An 8909-nucleotide genomic window follows, 5' to 3' on the forward strand; every position below is an offset into this window, starting at 1 on the left:
ATAGATTTCTTCAAATTTCTATAGTGTATATTACTTGTCATGGTTGGAACCCAGAGATAAAATAAAATGCACATACATGAGGGACTCTTAAATGTTTTATGGTTCCAAAATTTTGGTCCAGACTTCTTCTGACATTCAATGGATTAAGTTACTTCTTTTGGTCTGAATCCAGACTTAAATTAATATTAATGTGGAGGAGAAACATTTAAGAAAAAGTCTTAAATGATTCATGGTTCAGAAACTATGATCTTTGTTCTTCTTGTGTCTCTACACTATAAATTACTTCTCTTGATTAGAACTCAGCATCAAACTAAAACAAATATAGAGGACTAACTTTTAAGAAGAACTCTTAAATATTTCATATTTCAGAAACTATGGAATAGATTTCTTCAAATTTCTATAGTGTATATTACTTGTCATGGTTGGAACCCAGAGATAAAATAAAATGCACATACATGAGGGACTCTTAAATGTTTTATGGTTCCAAAATTTTGGTCCAGACTTCTTCTGACATTCAATGGATTAAGTTACTTCTTTTGGTCTGAACCCAGACTTAAATTAATATTAATGTGGAGGAGAAACATTTAAGAAAAAGTCTTAAATGATTCATGGTTCAGAAACTATGATCTTTGTTCTTTTTGTGTCTCTACAATATAAATTACTTCCCTTGATTAGAGCCCAAAGTCAAACTAAAACAAATATATAGGAGTAACTTCTTAGAAGAACTCTTAAATATTTCATATTTCAGAAACTATGGAATAGATTTCTTCAAATTTCTATAGTGTATATTACTTGTCATGGTTGGAACCCAGAGATAAAATGAAATACACGTACATGAGGGACTCTTAAATGTTTTATGGTTCCCAAATTTTGGTCCAGACTTCTTCTGACATTCAATGGATCAAGTTACTTCTTTTGGTCTGAACCCAGACTTAAATTAATATTAATGTGGAGGAGAAACATTTAAGAAAAAGTCTTAAATGATTCATGGTTCAAAAACTATGATCTTTGTTCTTCTTGTGTCTCTACAGTATAAATTACTTCTCTTGATTAGAACCCAAAGTCAAACTAAAACAAATATATAGGAGTAACTTCTTAGAAGAACTCTTAAATATTTAATATTTCAGAAACTGTGGAATAGATTTCTTCAAATTTCAATAGTGTATATAATTTGTCATGATTGGAACCTAGAGATAAAATGAAATACATGTATATGAGGGACACTTAAATGTTTTATGGTTCCAAAATTTTGGTGTAGACTTCTTCTGACATTCAATGGATTAAGTTACTTCTTTTAGTCAGAACTCAGACTTAAATTAATATTAATGTGGAGGAGAAACATTTAAGAAAAAGTCTTAAATGATTCATGGTTCAGAAACTATGATCTTTGTTCTTCTTGTGTCTCTACAGTATAAATTACTTCTCTTGATTAGAACCCAAAGTCAAACTAAAACAAATGTGGAGGACTAACTTCTAAGAAGTACTCTAAATATTTCAAATTCCAGAAACTATGGAATATATTTCTTCAAATTTCAATAGTGTATATTACTTGTCATGATTGGAACCCAGAGATAAAATGAAATACACGTACATGAGGGACTCTTAAATGTTTTATGGTTCCAAAATTTTGGTCTAGACTTCTTCTGACATTCAATGGATTAAGTTACTTCTTTTGGTCAGAACCCAAACTTCAATTAATATTAATGTGAAGGAGAAACATTTAAGAAAAAGTCTTAAATGATTCATGGTTCAGAAACTATGATATTTATTCTTCTTATTTTTCAACAGTGTAAACTACTTTCTTTGATTAGAACCCAAAGTGAAACTAGAAAGAAATTAAAGAACTGTAAACTTAAAAGAAGAAGAAGAAGAAGAAGAAGGAGAAAGAACAAAGTCTAGACCAACCGAAGATGTTGTAGCGCCGAATGATGACTCTCGAATCGTAATCGTAAATCATTGCTCGATCGGTAATCAATGCACAAATCCTTTCGTTATCCGAACATCGAAATAAACAATCGCGCCGGCGAGACAAAAACAAGAATACCATCGACGGAGGAGTATCCGCGGGTGCGAACTGGCCTTTGATGAGTCGCCGCTCTTCTTTGTCGGCAATTCCAAGGCCAATTAGACGAAATGATCGATGGACGCGGCGCGGCGGTCACGCGATCGAAAACCACACATCGAATTGATCTGGGTCCCATGAGGATCGATGCGAAAGAGGAACGCTTTACGTAATGAATATTTCGGATTATTGGTGCTTATGCAACCGGGCGACTGACAGTTTTTTTTTCCGTTGGTGAGATCATGCGATGGGATGGGAAACCGTTCTCATTTTGCTAATGGTTGCCAATAATGGTTTTAGAGAGAATTTCTTTCTCCTCGTTCGTCCAATTATTGGGCAATTTAATACAACAATTTTCTTCCTCGTATTAGCTAATACGATAACATGTTCGAGGTTTAATGAATACCATAAACTTTGTCGAAATGATTGTATTCATTATGTTATCAAAGATACCTAAGGTATATTTAAATTAGGGCGCGAAAAATTTTGCTTACAAGGCCTCCTTAAAATTCAAAACACTTCCGGTAAAATATTACTTGGTTGCTGTGGTTATGTATAACATGTCATACATTCGTTGATCACTATCTGGTCATGTAGTTGCAAGTTGCTCCAATAAGTTGTTGCACAACATGAGTTCATGGGAGCCTTGCAATCAACAAGAAGAGCTCAAAGTGTGACCAGGTAATTACTTATAGTTTTTGATTACAAAAGATTTTAATTAAACATAATTTCTAGTCCCTAAAACACCTGATAAAACTTAAGCTTATCCTTAATTGTTTTGTGATGGTGTATTGGTGAGTTTCACAACATACTTTTCAAACCTTTTCGTCCTATCAATTTTCTTGGACCTGGTTGCTTTACTTACATTTTAATGGTTTGAAATTTAAATAATTATAGTGAAAGTAAAGCAATTGGGTACAATAAAATGATATGGCGTCAAGTACAAAAAGTTTGTTGAAAAATTCTCCAAATACACCCTTTCTAAATAATTAGGGTAAAGTTAAGAACATGTCAACAAGTAGCAGGAAGCTAAAATTGGTTGTAAAGGTACATAGAAACGTAAGACATATATGAATTAAGGAGGGAAACACTTTGGAGGCAATGCCTTCTTAGAAAACAAGTCTCCTATGGAAAAATTATTGGTTACCATGGTCACACATGAAGTAACAAACATTTGTTGATCAGAACCAAGTAGTGTGGTTGCCAGTTGTTCCAGTAAATGGTTGCTCAATGTGTGCCACATCATGAAAGTCTTGCAATGAACATGAACAAAGCAAAGTGTGACCCAGGTAAGTTTCTTATGCTTTTTGATTGTAAAACAGTTTGCATAAATATAATTTTTAGACCACAGAAGAAGTCTTTATCCAAAATTAAGCTTTTCCTTAATTGTTGTTTTGTGATGGTGTGTTGGTGCATTTACAACACACCTTTCTTTGCTTTTCTGTCATCAATTTTCTTGAACCTAGTAGCTTTGCTCTTACATTTTAATGGTTGAAATTTAAACAATTATATTGTAAATATTCTCCAAATACACCCTTTCAAAATAATTAGGGTAAAGTTAAGAAAATGTCAACAAGTGGCAGGAAGCTAAAAATGGTTGTAAAGATATACAGAAACGTAAGATATATTTGAATTATGGAGGGAAAAACTTTAGTCGCAATGCCTTCTTAGAAAACAAGTCACCTATGGAAAAATTATTGGTTACCATGGTTACAGATGAAGTAACAAACATTTGTTGATCAGAACTAAGTAGTGTGGTTGCCAGTTGTTCCAGTAAATGGTTGCTCAATGTGTGCCAACTCATGAAAGTCTTGCAATGAACATGAACAAAGCGAAGTGTGACCCAGGTAAGTTTCTTATGCTTTTTGATTGTAAAAGAGTTTACATTAATATAATTTTTAGACTCCAGAAGAAGTCTTTATCCAAAATTAAGCTTTTCATTAATTGTTTTGTGAGGGTGAGTTGGTGCATTTACAACACACTTTTTTTTGCTTTTTGGTCATATCAATTTTCTTGCACCTAGTTGCTTTGCTTACATTTTAATGGTTTGAAATTTAAACAATTAAATTGTAAGTAAAGCAATTGGGTACAATAAAATGATATGACAGGAAGCACGGAAAATGTGTTGGAAAATTCACTAATTACACCCTTTCAAAATAATTAGGGTAAAGTTAAGAAAATGTCAACAAGTGGCAGGAAGCTAAAAATGGTTGTAAAGGCATACAGAAACGTAAGACATATTTGAATTATGGAGGGAAAAACTTTGGTCGCAATGCCTTCTTAGAAAACAAGTCACCTATGGAAAAATTATTGGTTGCCATGGTTACACATGAGTAACAAACATTTGTTGATCAGAACCAAGTACTGGTGGTTGCCAGTTGTTCCAGTAAATGATTGCTCAATGTGTGCCACATCATGAAAGTCTTGCAATGAACATGAACAAAGCAAAGTGTGACCCAGGTAAGTTTCTTATGCTTTTTGATTGTAAAAGAGTTTACATTAATATAATTTTTAGACCCCAGAAGAAGTCTTTATCCAAAATTAAGCTTTTCATTAATTGTTTTGTGAGGGTGAGTTGGTGCATTTACAACACACTTTTTTTTGCTTTTTGGTCATATCAATTTTCTTGCACCTAGTTGCTTTGCTTACATTTTAATGGTTTGAAATTTAAACAATTAAATTGTAAGTAAAGCAATTGGGTACAATAAAATGATATGACAGGAAGCACGGAAAATGTGTTGGAAAATTCACCAATTACACCCTTTCAAAATAATTAGGGTAAAGTTAAGAAAATGTCAACAAGTGGCAGGAAGCTAAAAATGGTTGTAAAGGCATACAGAAACGTAAGACATATTTGAATTATGGAGGGAAAAACTTTGGTCGCAATGCCTTCTTAGAAAACAAGTCACCTATGGAAAAATTATTGGTTGCCATGGTTACACATGAAGTAACAAACATTTGTTGATCAGAACCAAGTAGTGTGGTTGCCAGTTGTTCCAGTCAATGGTTGCTCAATGTGTGCCACCTCATGAAAGTCTTGCAATGAACATGAACAAAGCAAAGTGTGACCCAGGTAAGTTTCTTATGCTTTTTGATTGTAAAACAGTTTGCATAAATATAATTTTTAGACCCCAGAAGAAGTCTTTATCCAAAATTAAGCTTTTCCTTAATTGTTTTGTGAGGGTGTGTTGGTGCATTTACAACACACTTTTTTTTGCTTTTTGGTCATATCAATTTTCTTGCACCTAGTTGCTTTGCTTACATTTTAATGGTTTGAAATTTAAACAATTAAATTGTAAGTAAAGCAATTGGGTACAATAAAATGATATGACAGGAAGCACGAAAAATGTGTTGGAAAATTCATCAATTACACCCTTTCAAAATAATAGGGTAAAGTTAAGAAAATGTCACCAAGTAGCAGGAAGCTAAAAATTGTTGTAAAAATATACAGAAACGTAGGACATATTTGAATTATGGAGGGAAAAACTTTAGTCGCAATGCCTTCTTAGAAAACAAGTCACCTATGGAAAAATTATTGGTTACCATGGTTACAGATGAAGTAACAAACATTTGTTGATCAGAACCAAGTAGTGTGGTTGCCAGTTGTTCCAGTAAATGATTGCTCAATGTGTGCCACCTCATGAAAGTCTTGCACTAAACATGAACAAAGCAAAGTGTGACCAGGTAATTTCTTATGCTTTTTGATTGTAAAACAGTTTACATAAATATAATTTTTAGACCCCAGAAGAAGTCTTCATCCAAAATTAAGCTTTTCCTTAATTGTTTTGTGAGGGTGTGTTGGTGCATTTACAACACACTTTTTTTTGCTTTTTGGTCATATCAATTTTCTTGCACCTAGTTGCTTTGCTTACATTTTAATGGTTTGAAATTTAAACAATTAAATTGTAAGTAAAGCAATTGGGTACAATAAAATGATGACAGGAAGCACGAAAAATGTGTTGGAAAATTCACCAATTACACCCTTTCAAAATAATTAGGGTAAAGTTAAGAAAATGTCCAACAAGTAGCAGGAAGCTAAAAATTGTTGTAAAGATATACAGAAACGTAGGACATATTTGAATTATGGAGGGAAAAACTTTGGTTGCAATGCCTTCTTAGAAAACAAGTCTCCTATGGAAAAATTATTGGTTGCCATGGTTACACATGAAGTAACAAACATTTGTTGATCAGAACCAAGAAGTGTAATTGCCAGTTGTTCCAGTAAATGGTTGCTCAACATGTGCCACCTCATGAAAGTCTTGCACTAAACATGAACAAAGCAAAGTGTGACCAGGTAATTTCTTATAGATTTTTTTTGATTATAAAAGATATTAATTAAATATAATTTTTAGACCTCAAGAAATATCAGGAAGCTAAAAGTGGTTATGAGGACATACAGAAATAGAAGAAATTCGATTTATGTACGGAAATATTAGACTTGTAGATTGCTATGGTTATTTATAGAGTAACAAACTGATAATTTTTTGAGAGGGTGTATTGAGGATTTTTACAATATACTTTCCAACTTTTTCGTCATACCTGTATTATGAATAACTGCTTAGGTTTCATTTTGATTGCTCAAAAGTTAAACAAGCAGATTGTAATCTAAGTAGTTGTACATAATTAGATATGACGGCGAACGCGGAAAGTCTATTGAAAAATTCTTCAAATACACCCTCTCAAAATAATTACGTGAAATTTTTTAAATTCCCATTAATTATTTTGGGAGGATGTATTGAGGAATTTTACAATATACTTTCCAACTTTTTCGTCACATCATCTTTATTGTTCATGAGGGCTTAGCTGTCATTTTGCTTGTTTAGAAACTAAACAAGCACAATGTAGGCTAAGCCTTCATGGACATTAAAAAGATATGACGGCAAACTAGGGACAGTCTATTGAAAAATTCTTCAAATACACCCTCTCAAAATAATTACGTGAAATTTTAAATTCCCATTAATTATTCTGGGAGGATGTATTGAGGAATTTTACAATATACTTTCCAACTTTTTCGTCACATCATCTTTATTGTTCATGAGGGCTTAGCTGTCATTTTGCTTGTTTAGAAACTAAACAAGCACAATGTAGGCTAAGCCTTTATGGACATTAAAAAGATATGACGACAAACTTGGGACGGTCTATTGAAAAATTCTTCAAATGCACCCTCTCAAAATAATTACGTGAATTTAAATTTTCATTAATTTTTTGATCGGGGTGTGCTGAGGACTCTTTCAATATACCTTTCAGTTGTGTAGTCGTATCTTTCATGTGTAGGATTGGAAGTTAGGCAATTGTGCACGTTAAAGATATGACGGCTCAATTGGGAGGTGTATTGAAAAGTCTTCAAATGCACCCCCTCAAAATAATTACGTGTATCTAAATTTTCGTTAATTTTTTTGAAGGGGTGTATTGAGGGATTTTACAATACACTTTCCGTTTTTGTCATCATATCATCTTCAATGTGTAGAATTGCTTAGCTTTCAATTTCTTGTTTAGAACTTAAACAAGTAGATTGGAAGTTAAGCAATTGTGCACATTGAAAAGATATGACGACAATCGAGGACAGTCTATTGAAAAATTCTTCAAATACATTTCTCCCAAAGTAATTACCAGCAATTGACAAGCAACCGTCAGAAAGTTGAATTTAAACTGAATCTAGAAATACGAATTTGGACTGGAAAATTTTATGACAAACAAATGAAATGTGAACCATTTTCAAATAAAACAATAAAATACAATTTACCATATCATTCGTGTATTTATTTCTATAAACAAATAATAAAATACAATGTGGTAAAGAATTAAAAAAAACCGAAAATTGTTCTTCCATCCATAATGCCCCCGTCAGTTTATTATCCATCGCCGTTCATTGAGCGCGCGGCGCTTCGTCCCCCCACGTCGGAACGGGCGGCAATAAAACTCCGCAGCTAGTGCCGGGGCCCGGGCGGTTGCCGCCGCCCGAACGTTAGGGGGGAGCGTGAGCGGCGCGGCGGGACGGGGGCGCGTCGCATCGAGGCGCCTGGCGTCGCGTCAACAGCCGACGCCGCAGCGAAGCGCCGCTGCCGCCGCAAAAACTGCTAAACGCGGAAAGGACACCGTCTCTCTCCCGCACTGTACACAGTGGAGGTGAGCTGCGGATTTGTGTGGACAAATTGAAATTTCCTCATTTGTTTATACTGATTAAATATATTGAACATCGTGTTTTAAAAACTATGGTGGTAATGAGTTGTTCTTGTGTTTTGCTTCCTTCATCTCACTTCCTACATATGTCTTTCTTCTTTCGTCTTCAAACATATGTCCTTCCGTCTTCCTACATATATCTTTCTTCTTCAGTCTTCCTATATATATCTTCCTTCATGTGGCTTTCTTCATCTGTCTTCCTACATCTGTCTTCCTACATCTGTCTTCCTACATCTATCTTTTTTCCTTCATCTAGCCTCCTTCATCTAGCTTCCTTCATCAGTCTTCCTTCATCTGGCTTTCTTATTCTGACTTCCTTCATCTGTCTTCTTACATCTAACTTCCATCTTCCTACATATATTTTCCTTCATCTGACTTCCTTCCTTCATCCACCTTCCTTCATCCGCCTTCCTTCCTTCATCTGTCTTCCTGCATCTATATTTCTACATCTGTCTGCCTACATCTGTCTTCTTCTTCCATCTTCCTACATATATCTTCCTTCATCTAGCTTTCTTCATATGTCTTCCTTCATATGTGTTCCTTCATCTCTCTTTCTACATTTGTCTTCTATTATCTGGCTTCTTTTATCAGTCTTCTTTCATCCGCCTGTTTTCCTACATATGTCTTTTTCTTCCGTCTTCCTACATATATTTTCCTTCATCTAGCT

General features: G+C 34.2%; 2 long non-coding RNA genes across 3 annotated transcripts; both read left to right on the forward strand.

Moving 5' to 3' along the window:
- Positions 1-3314: 3314 nt before the first annotated feature.
- On the forward strand, positions 3315-5238 carry LOC126265858 (uncharacterized). Of its 2 annotated transcripts, none has more exons than XR_007548313.1 (3): positions 3315-3351; positions 4578-5135; positions 5191-5238. It is a non-coding gene; the product is annotated as an uncharacterized LOC126265858 (long non-coding RNA). The 2 variants fall into 2 exon arrangements; XR_007548314.1 differs by lacking the exon at positions 3315-3351 and adding an exon at positions 4486-4522.
- An 807-nt stretch (positions 5239-6045) lies between these two features.
- On the forward strand, positions 6046-7809 carry LOC126265838 (uncharacterized). The gene is made up of 2 exons (XR_007548293.1): positions 6046-6356; positions 6415-7809. It is a non-coding gene; the product is annotated as an uncharacterized LOC126265838 (long non-coding RNA).
- The last annotated feature ends 1100 nt before the right edge of the window (positions 7810-8909 follow it).

Source organism: Aethina tumida, chromosome 6 (assembly GCF_024364675.1).
Source record: "Aethina tumida isolate Nest 87 chromosome 6, icAetTumi1.1, whole genome shotgun sequence".
Taxonomy (NCBI): Eukaryota; Metazoa; Arthropoda; class Insecta; order Coleoptera; family Nitidulidae; genus Aethina; species Aethina tumida.